This window comes from Vicugna pacos, chromosome 6 (assembly GCF_048564905.1).
Source record: "Vicugna pacos chromosome 6, VicPac4, whole genome shotgun sequence".
Taxonomy (NCBI): Eukaryota; Metazoa; Chordata; class Mammalia; order Artiodactyla; family Camelidae; genus Vicugna; species Vicugna pacos.
Window position 1 is genome coordinate 79828024 of NC_132992.1, and position 15607 is coordinate 79843630.

General features: G+C 41.8%; 1 protein-coding gene across 4 annotated transcripts in view; it reads left to right on the plus strand.

Moving 5' to 3' along the window:
- The window catches only part of FLRT2 (fibronectin leucine rich transmembrane protein 2), a 95052-nt gene that overhangs the window by 12780 nt on the left and 66665 nt on the right, over positions 1 to 15607 (plus strand). The window contains exon 2 of one of the 4 annotated variants that reach the window (XM_072963547.1): positions 10892 to 11002. The exons of the other annotated variants lie outside the window; for them this stretch is intronic. The gene's annotated coding sequence lies outside the window, so the exon portion shown is untranslated. The remainder of the gene's footprint in view (positions 1 to 10891; positions 11003 to 15607) is intronic. 4 annotated transcript variants of the gene reach the window in all.

Below are 15607 nucleotides of genomic sequence, written 5' to 3' on the forward strand. Positions count from 1 at the left end.
TGCTTACTCTGGTTATAGAATGATTATACCTTGCTTGTGTCATGAGAGATGTTAGAAGCAGAATAATGCTTCTAACTACTGGGTTATCATTTCTGTGTGGAAATACTTTCAGAAAGCCATTTTCAATTAATTTAAGTGAAGGAGCTTCTTGCTGCTTCTGTGTCAGATACTTCTGAACAATACAGCATTCAGAGGCACCGGTCAGGATACACAATGCTGGAGTTATTTTTCGTTTCTCATTATGATTGCATGTGTATAGAGTATAATTTTTGTATTTGACTCAGCAATTGAGATTTGATTCTTCTTTTTTTTTTTTTTTTTTGGCTTTTAAATTGATGTAGGGAGGTTATATTTAACAAGATGTTAGGTGCCCCCAACTTCCAGGTTCCGAAACACAGAAGCTTTTCCTGTTAAAAAGTCACATCATGTATACACAGTCTATATACATGTGCTTGATCAAACTGGAGCAGAGAGAGGCAGGCACTAGAACGTACTTTGCAAGCCCTTAACATCTAAGTAAGTAGCTTCTGAACCAACATTCCACGCAACATAAAACAATAAGACCTTGTTTTTGCTACTTTAGAACATGTAAGAGAGATTAAAATTCTTTGGGAAATGGTTTAAAATTTTTTTTTTTTTACCCAAATAGGTAAGGAACAAGTCCAGTAGTGCTGACAGCAGTGGAATTTAAAACTCAATTCTAATAATCTCTGAGTCCCGAAAGAATGCAAGGCAGACATCCATTCAGGTCATGAGCTTGTAACTGGGGATTTGACAGAGATTGTTTTATTTTACCTTGTGCCAGACACCATGCTAAGTTTTGTGCTGAGCATTTGGGATACTGTTTCAAAGACAGCCTCGTCCCTACTCATCAAGAAAGCTGATGGATTGACCTGGAGTCACGCTTTTCCAGATTTGACTCATCCATCTGAATTAACTGGAGGAGCTGGTTAAAAATGCAGGTTCCTGTGCCTGAGGCCTGGAGGTCCTGATTTATTAGGTCTGTGATGAAGCCTGGGAATGTGGATGTTCAAAAGTTCCCAGGGTTGGAGATCACTAACCGATCATTTTTAGAATTTTTTCTGACCCAGAGACTCGGTGGTTTCATAGTTGTCTGGTTCAGAGCCACTTGTGAGTTTCTGAAAGTATTTTTATATATATTTTGCCACATAGGAAATACTGCTTCATTTAACCCAACTCTTCTAGGGGAACCTTGAGAGGGACCAGATGTTGGCTGGTTTCACTCTTGGAAGCCATAGTCTCCCATGTGGTTTCTCCACCATTTGTCAGTATCCGTTACACCATGGTACTGTACCATTCTTGGTGTCCCCAGAGTTAATTCCCTGAAAAGCCAAATCACATCATATTACTAGTCCCCTACCACTTGGATTCCTTGTCCCTCTGGAAAGAACCCGTCCAAACCTGTTAGCATGACATGTGAGATCCATGACAGTCTGGATCTCAAACCATCACTCAGGCCTCATTCTTAATCAGGCATCCATCCTCTGCACCCATGTTCCAACCAACGGTGGTAACTTAGCCTCTTGACACAGCCTTTCCCATGTTGTTTACCATTTACTTAGAATATCAGCTGCCCACTCTCCATTTGGCAAACTCTTTTCCTTTAAGACCCACAGGAATGTCACCTTCCCTCCCAATGGAAATCAATCATTCCTTTCTCTGGGCTTCTGTGGAGTTTCCTTGTCCCTTTGTTAGTTCCCTGCTGATGTTGTATTGTAATAGGTCTGTTCATGTGTCTGTCTCTCCCAATAGATGCCAAGAACTTTGGCTCATTCGTCCCATCTCTCTGGTGCTAACAGTCGTGCTCAGTTCCCCAGGTTCTGCATATATGTAATTGAAGGAATAAGTACGTAATTGTTCTGGACAATCTTGGAAGACAGGAAGAGTCATAATCTAGCGATAGGGACTGCTGCTTCAGAAGTGCTCTTCATTCCCATAGATCGGTTGCCCAGTGTGGGAGGGAGATACAGCCGCCACCATGCTGCCTGACTCTAAGCAGTCTTGTCAGGCAGCCCAGCCCTGTCACCCAACCCTGATCGGAATCAGGCTCTCCAAGCCACACGTGAGGTGGTTTCAGATGCCACACTGGAAGACCTGTTTAATGAAGAGCGAATTTTGCTTCATGAAATATCTTTCTTGGCACCAATTAAAACCATCAGTTAAGTAGATGTTCACGCAGATGTAGTGCCCGTAAAATGAGAAACTTAACTCATAGTGTTAACTTTGTGTGTCTTTCCTGGGATAATTAGAGAGCAAAGCAAAGAACTCGTGAAACTTCTATGTATTTGCTCTCTTTTTCGTATTTTTTTGCTCTTTGTTTTGATTTTGTTTATTTTATCTTAGGCGCATTATTTCCTGATGGAGATACCTGTCTGAGGAACGAGGGCCCTCCAGATTGGAGAAAAGAGGACTAGAGATCACAGATCCTTAATCACTCTGTCTCCACAAAACAGGATCCGCCTTAGTCCTTGTGATTTGTGCATGCAAAGGTTACAGTACATTGTAAACTTGGGTGGCTCCGTGTGATCACGATGGTGACAGAAGTAGGGCTCTAAGTCCTTCTTGTTGGCCAAAAGGAAGTACTAACACCTTGCTGCTTTCTTTGTGGATTATCGATTGATGGACAGGGGGGACTTCGCTTGCGTGTGCACCCATATGCACACAATCTGGTCCCTCCTCCCCCCCCTTTTTTTAGCAAAATTTTCAGTGGCTAAAAAGAGTAGAAGATGGCGGAGCACGTTTTGATATGCCCCCACCTTCCCCCTTGCTCCCTGCTGGGCTGTCTGTGCACTGGCAACGCTTCCCATGCCAACAGGAGACACATGGAATACCCTCTGTGTTGGCTTTTGATAAACCCCTCTGCTTAACTCCAGGGGCTTGTAGCAACCCCCCGGGGGATCTTACAGTGTTAATTTATGGGACTGTTTAGAAGCAATATGCTTTCCTGATTCTTGAATCACACTGAGTATCAGTAAGGCCACATTCTCATCTTGGGAGAGTCATAATAATGGTAATAATAAATAATAATTAACAACCATAATTGTACTGATTATAGATATAGTTTATTTACGGTGCTGCTTATGCACTCTGGGTAATAACTCTATAATAATATAGATTATATTCTATAATCTTTTTTATTATGTGTTTTATTCTATATGTTATATAATACAGAGTCCTATTATAGCACTCTATAATAAACGTGATCTATATTATCACATTTAAACATTCACAAAAACCCTGTATAGTAGGTTCTGTTTAGTAATACCGCTCATAACCCCTGTGCGTAAGCACAGGAAAACTGAAGTAGAGAGAATTGCCTTAGATGGCTTATTTTGTATTTTGTAGTTGCTGTTAATTAGTTTTAGAGGATAAGTGAGCACTGGGTGGGTTCCAAAATCCACTCTTAAGTTTGTTTTTCCATGTCTTAAAATTCTGGAGTGATGGCTCACTGTCCACAAACCTCTAGCTTTCCATATTTGACTTTTTAAGAGGTAACTACCTGAGAAGGCATTATTTACTCTTTGCCATTTTCGATTGAAAACAATTCTAGGGGCTCTCAATGTATTTCTGTAAAATGGGAAGAGAGAAGAATCACTCATTGCAAAAGGAAGCGTGACAACGTCTTAGCATGTTTTCAGTGCTAACGAAAGTTTGTGGGGAAGTACCTCGTGATTAAGGAGGTAGTTACTGGAAAGAACACTCTCTATTCCTTTACCCTTTTACCAGCGCTACTAATAAAAGGTTATATGGATGGATTTGAGATTCACCTCTTTTTCCCTGTGGAGGTGAAAATGGACAACGGAAGGACCAGAGGGCAGATAGTAGCATAGAGCCTGGAAATGATGGAGAATTGATCGTGTTATAAACAGGTGAGATTCTCTCCTTTTCTGAATCTATGGAATTGCTCAGGCGGTGGATCCTGTTGAGTAAAAAAATGACCCAGAGAGGGTCTGGGAAGGGCTGTTCCAAGTTGATAATTAGACCGTAAGCTCGGCGTGTGCTTACAAGTCTTCCCCTGCTGAATTTGATTCTGGCCGTCCCTCCCTGTTTGCCCCTTCTGCTGATGCACTCATTTCTGCATGTATACACATTGTGTTTTATGCATTCGGGATTGTAATTAAGGCCCTTCAGTTATTTATCCTTCCTTGTTCCTTGTAAGTATTCTCAGTTCTGTTTACATTAAGTGATCCATGCCTTAATTCCTTCATTTCCCTTTAGGCAGCTAGACCACGGCTGCTCTTGCTTCTGTGTTCTCTTGGTCACCCGGGGCGCGTTATCTGTCATGAAACTACTGTGGATGGAGTGGCATAAGGTGCTTTCTGAGCTGGGTCGGTCTGGATGGGCTCACTGAAGGGGTGGTCTATGAGAGCAGACTCTGCCCAGGTGTGGTAGCCGTTTGGTGACTGACTCCCCAGCTTCAGGACCGCATGAAAACACCAGTTGTGTTTGGCACCCTTCCAGTGAATTCTGGGGAGTTTCTGTCTGTGACAGTGGAAGTCTAGCTGAGTTGGGTGGAACCGTTAGCTGTCTGCAGGTTGCAACTGAGGCGCGATCAGGCCATGTGAACTGAACGGAAACCTCCCCGCGTCAGTCTTGCTGGAAGTGGCTGCCTGGTCTGCCTGGACCACATGCGTCTGTAAAGGATCAGCCTGAGACTCAGGGTCACTCTTTCCTCTCCACTCCGAGTGCTGGCTGCACTTGGGTTTTCTGCTGGGCTTGTGTCGTCGGTATGCTTCAGAGTGAGCTAAACATTCTGAACCATGTCCTGTTCTGCTTAATTCATGCTGCTTTATTCAACAGGATCCACTGTCTGGACCCACTGCTTCGAGTCATCTTTGATGATGCCCTTTCGCTCATTTTCAACAGTTCTGTCACTAGTTTCATGTGTCTCTTAAGAATCTGCCTTAGCCCTTTCACTTTGGTTCTGTGGTCGTTAAGCCCACACATGCTTTCCTCCCCTGATCTGCACACCATAGTTTCTCCTCCTCATTTCCATGCTGATGGTACTACTTTCCGTTATTCACAGGGTCAAGTGCACACTTTTGAGTTTGATGCCCAAGGCCATTCTTTTTGTACTTCTCTGTATCTTCCCAAAGAAAGTCGATCTTCTCTTCTGAACTGTGTCTAGGGTGTGCGCCCTTACTTTTGTCTTGATATCAGTCTCATTGTCGTGTGAAATTTTACCAGGTGCTGTGTGTCTACTGTCCGGGAGCTCATTTAGGGCAAAGGTAGTACATGTTTGAGGAGCTTAAATTGAACTCAGGGCTCAGTCCCCAACCTACCTCTGAAACTTACAGCATGAGTCCATCTCTTCCTTTCCGAATACTGCTTCTCATCATTTTCAGTGTTGAGTGAATTCCTATTAACAGAGTTTGCAGAAATAATGCTTCCATATTTGAATTTTCAAGTTATCTAATAGAAGCTTCCTTTGTTCTCCCTGTGGAACACTTTGCCAAAGCAGTGTGCTCTTGATTTGAAAACAGGAAGGTAGAACATTCCACCAGCATCATGAGCCCTCTGTTTATATTTGTGAAATCTGTAGTCTTCCCAGGCCTCTAGGCAAGAGCGAATAGAAATAATCAGAGGCATTAGACTCGATGATGTTGAGTTGGATTCTCAACAAAGGCTTGAGAGCCAGAATTAGTGGTGTGCTAGTTTATACTGAAAGAGATGCTTGCGATATTGCAAAACCGTAGTCTCCAGCTTGCTGGAATCTTTGAAGACATCTGGATGTTTTGAAAACCGCAACAATCACAGGCTTTTTTATTATCTCCGTAATTGTTTTCTTTTTAACAGGGAGCTGCATCATGACAGAGAGTAGGGGAGTGATGGAAAGGCAGCAGAGTTGGGGTTCAGGCGGTTGGATTTGAATCTGGTCCTGCCTCAGCCAGCTGGGGAAACTCGAGCATGTTTCTTCACCTTGGTGTCTACGTCCTCAATTTTAAATAGAGGAAAAATACGCATCTCATAGGATCTGTGTGATGAACGACACACACCAAAGACTAGGAGGCGTTTTTCTTCTCCTTTCTATGTCTCTCCCCTTCAGCACTTCAACTTGAAATAATATGAACGCCGTGGTTTGTAAGTGGCTGTTTTTTTCCTGCATAGAGAAGGCAGTTCCGTAATACTGTCACTGTTTCCCCGCAGGGTCTCTGTGGGGCCACAATGCCTCTTGTCCAATTTCTCCATAACAGTATTTATTTCTGGGGTCCAGAGAGGATGCAATACCTGGGAAATAATCATCCCTCCGTCTCAATTAGGACACTCACTGTTGAAGGACTCTTAAAATCCCTTTGCTTTCTGGGCAAAAAAGAAATCTTTCCAGCAGTCTTATCACCTCAAAAACAGTGGGTATCATGGATTATTAGAAAGGAATTACCCGAAGATCATGCTCTTAAAAACAACTGCCTGCAGAGAAGTCTGTCTTATCAACAAATGAAAAAAGAAAGAGGAATTTTTCTCCAAAATTTTAGCTTGTCGCTATACACATGAAAGTAGCAATGCTCATAATATATTCTGTGGGGACATTGCTGCGAATGTTTCCAGTAGGTGAAATTCTCAAGTAGGAGCTTCTACGAATGAGCGCTAACTCTTCAAGAACATTAGGGAATGTCTGTTAGGAAGCAGGTAAACAGCAAAATGAAAGCTGTTACAAAAAGAGAAGCGGAAAAAAAGGTAAACCAAGCAAATAATTTTATTGCAGACCACAATGTGGAAACTATGATGGGATGGGAGAAACATTTCATTTAGTGTGAATGACCAGTGTCATTGTAATTAGCTAATGAACGTGTTTTCTTTTTCTGCTTAATATTAGTGCCATCCAAAGTTATGAAGGTGTTTTTCATATCAAAATCCCACAGCCACACAAAATTACATTCATAGACTTATTTCCTGGTGGAAAATCAGTGTTGTTCTAGCTTTTGCTTAGATTCCAATTTAAAGGGTTGGCTGCCGTCTGGAAACACAAAGTTAGGAGATAAAGAAGGATCTATACAATGTGATTTTTTTTTTTTTGTAACCCTTAACAAACTAGTGTTAGTGCTTCCCTTGATTACATGTTTCTTTGTGTGGAAGTGTTGATCTTCTCATATAAAATGCTTGGGAAATTTGGAAGGGATTTCATGGGAGAATTTGCATTTCCTTCATTAGTGATTTTTCAAATAATAAGAATCATCATCCTGATGGCGTAGCTTGAATTTGGTCTCCTCTGAGAGGCGTGCAAGCAATCTGGCTTTTCCCTGCCCCCTTCTTGTTTCATGATTCTTAATTTCTAGGATCATTAGTGGAATTTCTGTGAAAATATATGGCAGATAGACTCCTAAAGAAATGAGTATTCAGATGATTATCCATCCTTAAGTGACAGAGATTTGTAAACAGTGGGACATGGAGAGAAACCCTTGATTTCATTTGAGAGTAGTTTGGGTGTGATTGTGACTCTGCCTCTTTGCCAGAACGCCTAACAAAAAGATGAAAGGAGTGAAACTTCAAGTCCCATTTGTTTCTTTCTTCACAATGTAGGGCACGTTGCTGATGGAAGAGTGGTCCTTGGGGTCTCTGAAATGTGGTGAACAGGACCACGAGGCCATCATTGAAGCGATATAAGGAATGGGGTTGTTTGGAAAAATGAAATGGAGGTGGGGAGTGGGAGCTTAAGAAGGGCACAGGCATGCCACTGGTAGGGATGACCTTCTAGGATCTCCTTTTCTATATACGGAAGCTCTTTGCCTTCCCCAATGGATGATTATAGAGAATTCATTGAAAAACGAAATGTTTGCTCTCTTCATGTCACTCTGTGATTTCACTCTGTAGAGCCCAAGTGATCGCACTGGACGCTCCTGTGCTGTTTTGTAAGAGTGGATCACAGGGGGAGTACCTGTGGTTGTGGGCACATCCAAGCACGACTCCAGGTAGAGGGAATGTCATGTACAGCATGGTGCTTCGGTGCTGGAATTAGGTGGGTCTGAGTTTGAATCCAGCTCTACTATGACCTGTGTAACTTCGGGCAAATTACACATTTTAGCTAAGCGTCTTGTATAAAATGAAGGCAGTGATATTTTATAGAGTTCTTTTAAGGATTAAGAGAAATAAGTTATGCAAAATATTGTGCATAGTAGGATTTTAGTGTATTATTGACTTCATGTGTGTTTGGCTAATTACCACTGTAGCCTAAGTTCTTTAATGAATGGATGGAGGAGCGCGAGCATGAATGGAAGCATGTGTATGATCTGCCTGGAAATCCCTGAAGGATTCATTTTATTTAAGATCACAGTGGATCCTAATGGAATAACTGAAGATTTAATTTAATTACTGCCAGAGAGAAAGCATGACATGAAGGGAGAAACTTGAAGACGGGAACTGTTTTTCATACTCCTTTCCATTTTTGTAATTCCTGTTTCTTTTATTTCTTAAAGCTTTCAGTTTGGTTATAGCATTTCACTTCCATGTCTCCTGGAATCGGGTTTTGGGGGGATCTGCCACGAATGCTCTCATAGATTCCCAGACAGGAAAATGCAACACTGAAGGTCATGTCCATTTCTGTTCTGTGTAGCTCTGTACCAAATAGTCATCTTCTCAACAACTAGTGCCAGGAGGGGGACTCGACCAGCAGTGTGGGGTAAGCAAAAGATCTGTAGGCGGGTGGGCAGAAGGTCTGAATTCGAGTTTTTGTGCTGTCTCTAAAAAAAATTTTTTTTGATTCCTGTCGATTTACTCAACCCTCTGGAGCCTCCGTTTCTTTCTTTCTTTCTTTAGACTGGGCAGTTCTCAGAATTCTCAAATTCTCAGAATCGAGGGAGCCAGTGCTAGTGGGTTGGAAGGAGCCTGGCTCTTGATCAGATCTGCTTGGGCTTCTGGCTGTCCTCACTGCCCCACAGCTCTGGCACCTTGGCAAGGTCCTTAATCTCTCTATAAGTCTCACTTTTCTCATCTGTGCAGTGGGGATCGCAAAAGTAAAACCTTCTTTTAGACATTGCCATGAGGATTAAATGAAGTAATCCACACGGGGCGTTTAGCAGCTGGTGCACTTATGTGCTCAGTAAATACTAACACGTCTTTCAACATGGCTTACTCATAAAAAGGTAAGGTAAATATCAATGATGTTTTCAAACAGCAGTAGATTTTTTAAATGTTTTTAAAAAATTTTTTATTGAAGTGTAGTCAGTTCACAATGTTGTGTTAATTTCTGGTGTACAGCATAGTAATTCTTTTATACATATATACATATATTCATTCCTTTTCATATTCTTTTTCATTATAGGCCAATACAAGGTATCAAGTATAGTTTCCTATGCTATACAGTAGGACCCTGTTATTTATCTATTTTATATATAGTAGTTAATATCTATAAAATCCGAACTCCCAATTTATCTCTCCCAGGGCCCTTTCCACCCTGGGAACCATAAGTTTTTTTGTGTCTGTGAGTCTGTTTCTGTTTTGTAATTAATTTCATTTGTGTCCTTTTTTTTTTTCACTGGAGTCTACATATAAGCAGTATCATATGGTATTTTTCTTTCTCTTTAGCTTACCTCACTTAGTATGAAAATCTCCAGGTCCATCCACGTTGCTGCAAATGGCGTTATTTTATTCCTTCTTTATGGCTCAGTAGTATTCCATTGTAGAAATATACCACAGCTTCTTTATCCAGTCATTCGTCAGTGGACACTTAGGTTGTTTCCATGTCTTGGCTATTGTATATGGTGCTGCTATGAACACTGGGGTGCTTGTATCTTTTCAAATTAGAGTTTCCTGCAGATACGTGCCTAGGAATGGGATTGCTGGATGATAGATTCATCAGAGATTGGGGGAGGGAAGGAGTGAGAGAGGAAGAAGGAGGGAAGGAAAGATTGAGGGAGAAAGCTTACTTCTGTTAGGTGGTTATAAGAAGTTTTGGTGGTGGTGGTGGTGGTGGTGGCGGTTCTGTGTTGTAATTTTGGGAAAGAATAGAGCCTTTTGCCCTATTGAAGACACAGCATAGCAGATGACTCCAGGAGCGCATCAAACCATTGCTTTGCCTGTGTACTTGACGCAGGGGTCCAAACTACTGTAAAAACAGCATGGATTCAGTTTTAACTCATCAGCTTATTAGGTAGGGCACATATTTCCAAATGTGATTTTGAGGATTTCAATTGAAAGGAAAGTCTCATCAGGAACAGAAAGCCGGCCTCCCTTCTTGTTTTCATTCTCATGTAGAAGAAAGAGGGCAACATTTCATTTTTTTTTCCTTTTTCAAAGAGTGGAACTTAGAGGGCTTCCTTACGAATTACGCTCTGCAGGACACCACATAAGTTTAAGTAAAAAAAAAAAAAAAGATTCATGATTGAGCCAGGGATCAACAAGTATTTATTGAAGTCTCAAATGCCAGAAAGTTCTAAGTGCTCATTTAGTGTTCTTCCTGAGGGATTTAATAATCTGTCGTTTTGCAAAAAAAGACATTGTGGAAGATGAACGTTCGTCAGTGAGCAATCACAGGGTGCAGGTGCCCTTCCTACAGAGGGGAAGTATTATGTGCTTTGTTTCCTAATGTATTCGTGCACCTGAGAAATATAGTCTGGGGGATGGACTACATTTTCATTTTTTTCAAAGCTTGCCAGTGGCATACAGGTGCCTCTGAGGCTTTATCAGACCACTTCTGTGTGGTTTGAATACTATTCTGAGTCCTCCTCCTCTTTTCTTAACTGAATCCCGACTTTCCACTTAGAGCTGACAATGAATTCAGTCCATTTAGGCTGAGAATCTCTCCCTCTGAAAATTGAGATATTTCTACTGGATCCCTGATTTGTAAAATTTAACTCATTGACTTTGACCAAACAATTAGCATGGTGAATATGAGTGTGGAGTCTCACCTAATGGAGGAATGGTTCTGTTTCTTTAGCCATTCCTTTCTGAATTTAAAAATGGAGAGCTGCTGCTTGCTGTGAATTTCAATCAGCTCGGCCCTGTGAAGAGCACAGTTCTGCATCACTACTGCTGGATGCCTGCTAAGGTCAGATTCTGAGGTCCTTGTTCCCTGAAGGTGGTTTGCTGTCCTGCAGAGTCAGAGGCGGTGCTCTGTCCCACGTCAGCCTCCCAGCCCTGACTCCTTGGGTGGACATCACACCTGCAGAATGCACTGCTGTGGATTAAAGACCTGTAACATCATCTAATAATGCCTTTCTAATGGAGATAGGCATCATTCTGGTAATGTGATTTTGGTCCTTAGAGACTTGGTATGCAAGTTAGAAATTTGATTTCACTCTTTGTGTAAAAGCTATCTTTATCGAAAGGGAGGGAGGGAAAGTCGAAGAGTGGCGGGGTATTGAAGATTCGTCACGTCAGATTTTACAGTAGATTCAGATCTTGACCTCAGGGGCCAAAGGAGGTTAGCAGCCCTAATGATCTGGTTATACCTTCAGAAATGAACTAGTCAATATGTCCAAATATGCCTAAACTATGAGATCCTACAGGTCAGCAACATAACCATTTCTTCCTTATCTAAAATCTTAAAGTGAGTCTGCTAAGGGGAGAAGAAAATGGGAAGAAATCCAACTATTAAAAATTAGAAAAGTGATGACTAACACTTTTAATAATGAGAAGATGACGTAAGCATAACGATGTAAGAATGTTTTTATTTTCTAGCAGTGAGATGTTAATACAATACAGATAGAAGGCATATAATTGAGAAATTTACTACTATGTTGATAATGTCAGTCTTGTGAATATGGATGTTTTGTACATACAGAAAGCCATCTGGAATATACAGATGATTCTCTTAAAATTAAATCAAAGCAATGATAAGCAGAGCTGCCTGGATGTTTAAATTTTTTTTTTTTAAATCTGACATCCTAGAGACAACTATATTGGTTCCATCTGCAGTATTTGCCCTTCTGAGAGAATGTCCACGGTTGTTGAAAATTAAGTGTGCAGGGGTTGTGTACATGGCATGATCATTTTATTGGCAGGGACTTAATTTTAGATATTTAGTTGACCTTTTGACGAGCTCCATCCTATATCCAAATACCCTGCTTTCTTTCCCTAATTTTGTCTGCAAGTGGTGCTCTATGAATTTTTAAAAGTTAGTGATAAAATTCTATTGCTACAAGTATTTTAGCTTTAAAAGTGGACTCAGAGCCCGAGCTTGGTCTGGGGACCACACACCTTCCTTGGAGAGAATGCATTTCAACCCAGGATGCTCCATATGCTGTCCTCTGCATGGGCACACTGACTTTTACAGGTAGTTGTAGAAGGTGATTAAGCTAGTCCTGGGGCCAGACTTCTCAGGGATTCAGATCTCATCTCTTCCTTATGCTCCATTGCCTTAGATAAGTCACTTGTTTCTCTGTGCCTTAGTTTTCTCACCTAGAGCATGGAGATAATGTCTACCACAAGAAGTTGTTGGGAGGATTACGTGAGTTAATACGTACAGTGTGCTTACAACAGTGCCTGGCACGTATGCATGCACATTAAGTACTGCCTATTACTATTAGTTATAAATAATGCTGTACTAGCACAATTTCTCTGCCATTTATAATTGACCTAGTGAATAACTTTGTGAACTCTTCCTGTTTCCTAAGTGATTACCCCTCCCCCCAAAACAGACCCTCTTACTCAAAGGGAAGCTTAAAGTCAAAACTAATTGAGAGTCTTTTTTTTTACAGCACTTTTTACAAGGTAGCTCTTTTACTAGTTTCCCCATTGCTCGCGAGCACGGTTCATATGACATTCATCTTGAAATACCTCCACAGCTCCTAACCTGGTGTTGAATGAAGTGATGAATACATTTGCTTAAACGATTTCTTCCTTAAGTTTACCTCATTATGAATACGATACTATGAGCTGAGTGCCTAGATTTTCAAAAAGGAAATAGGCTCATCAATGTCCCTACACCGACCCAGAACGCATGAAAATAAAAGCGAAACAAAGGAGGCCCTTCTCAGAGCTAACTTGTGCATAGCACTAGTTCAAATTGGAAGGAAGACAGTGATTGAAGAACTAGTCAACCTGCAATCCTTTTTAGGAAACAAAGGACAGAATGATCTTTTGAAGAAAGTGTCTCTTACTAAGTTCCAAGCACAAATCATAAGAATAAGGAAGCCTCTGTGTAATCTGTTTTGCTTTGGGACGTGTATGCCCTCTGCATGTACGTCTGCGTGTGTTCATCTGGGTTAGGATGTTGTCATTTTGTAAGCAGAACAAGAGGTAAAAGGGCTTTCATTTGCCCCAGGAGTTATGCTCTGGTTATTCAGGGGATTTGTGTTTTCACCCTGAAACATACACCCTTTCTTCAGAAATTAATTTAAAGAATAAGTAAACGAGAGCGAACAGAAAAAGCAAACTGGGTAGGTGGAGGGGGCGGGGGTGGTTGGAGTCATGGGAATGGTCAGGTGCGTAGCTGATTTAAAATGAGAAGTAAAGCAACGGCCGAGGTTTTCTGGATGAATGTCGATATGCATTATTAAATGAAACCGTGGTAAAATATAGACTGTCAGAAGCATTTTTCTTCTAGAAACAAGGGGAGAATTGAAATGCACATTCAAAAGAGAAGTCTCTTGCGGTGTTTCTTCCATCACTTTCTGTATGAAGCTTTAATTACAGCGCTCCTTCCTACCTAATGCTTTCAATTTCAGATCACATCACGCAAGAGAGGGGAGGGTGCAGTTGCTCAGAAGAACCGCGGCCATAGCATCAGGGTCCAGGTGTCCGTTCACCAGGGAGTTCCTGCCACACGATCCCTTTCGAGGTCAACAAATCATTTTCCGAATGCTTTTGTCTCACGCCTACTGGACACAGTGTTTCTTTATAGAGTGATTGCTGTGATGTTGTTATTGCCAGAACAGTTAATAATCCTTACAAAAGAATTTATTCTGAAAGAAAGGAACTAGTTAACTCCATTCTGAAAGAGAGGAGCTAGTTAATTCCATCGCCTTCTGTGGATCTGGTGATGTGGGTGGCTGGCTAGTGGCTGCCTAAGAGTTTAGTGTCCTGATCTAAGAAATCTGTATTTAAAATATATTTATGTGGCAGAGAAATACACATGTGCATACACAGAGATATGTGTCCACATGCATACGCATACACATACACATACACACACATATATAACTGTCATAGTTACTCCTGCTGAAGAATTTATTGTTCAGCCCAGTCAACACATATTCTTTTTTTATAATTTTTTTTTGGTGAGGAAGGTAATTAGGGTTTAAAAAAAAATTATTGTTACTTTTTTCAGTGGAGATACTGGGGATTGAACCAAGGACCTTGTGCGTGCTAAGCACGCTCTCTACCACTGAGCTATACCCTTCCTGCAACACATACTTTTTGAACAGGTGCTCAGCCCAGCAGGACAGAGGTGCCAGGCACTCAGCCCCTGTCTCAAATTGCTCAGGGTCTGGTGGTGGACGGACAGGAGGGCAAGCCGTGACTGCGGGGGTAGGGGGCTGGGTATGCAGGGGTCTGGAAGCAGAGCAGAAGTGGAGGACAGTTCCCCTCTGGGAGCCTGGGAAGGCTCCACGGAGAAGTGACCTTTGAGTGGATCCTTGATGTAGGAACAGGAATTAGCTAAGTAGATAAGCTGTTTAAGTTCTGCCAGGCAAAGGAAGTAATCACTTTGGAATTTACACCAAAATGAATATGAGTTCTTTTTTTCTAAATAGTTCAGCTGTCCTTTGCACTGCCGGGAGGAGAGGGAGCCAGGATGCTAAACCATAGTTGCATACAGTAACAATTATATGTGGTATGCAATATACGTCTATATACACATATATGTCATGTGCACACATAAATACATGTGATACGTATGTTGTTATTCATAAAATCCTTTTATACTTTTTTTTCCTTTTTGCCTCTTAGCAGCTCAACGAGTTAGAGGAACAGGGTCATTATTTTTCAGGGATGGAAAGGGAGGCTCACAGAAGGGCTGTCACTTGCATAAGATCACAAGGCTCGGTGTCCCTGCAGTGATGTTCTTGGAATTCACCGCTCTTCCCCGGCTCTGTGCTGCTTGCTGCCACCCTGACGTTAGAAGGCAGGTCACAAGTTAGATCTCTGAACCCAGGCTCCACCCCCCCCCCCCCCCGCATCCGCAGCAGGGAGTCAGTGGCTTTCCTGTCTCCATCACTCTAGCTTCAAGTCGGATGGGCAGGGCTTTTTATCTGTCTCAGGAAGCTCCGGAGGATTTGAGGAAAAAGGTTGACTTTCTTGCAACCCTGCAAGAGCTGCTCCCTTCTCTCCCCAGGAATTTAAACACATCTCTTAGGCTGCTGCCTCATTTCCGTACTTCAAAGTGTTTCTGCCAGACAGACAGACAGACCTGTCTGTCCCAGCTCTGACTCTTCAGGGATGGGTCGGTTAATTTATTTATTTCTCAAGTTTGACTTATCTCTTGGATGTGGATCTGTCCCCACCCCAGTGAAGCAGTGTCAGTTTGCCCTCATTTTCATAGGGGAGGGAGTGGGAACAGACGATTACTCACAACTCACTCCAGAATCAGGAAGCTAGAAGGAGGAAAAAACATCATAACCTATCGGAATTAGAAATGATATCACACATACCAAAACCTGACTCCTCATAAAGACAGTCTTCACACACAGGATCCATGCTAGGTGACAAGTAA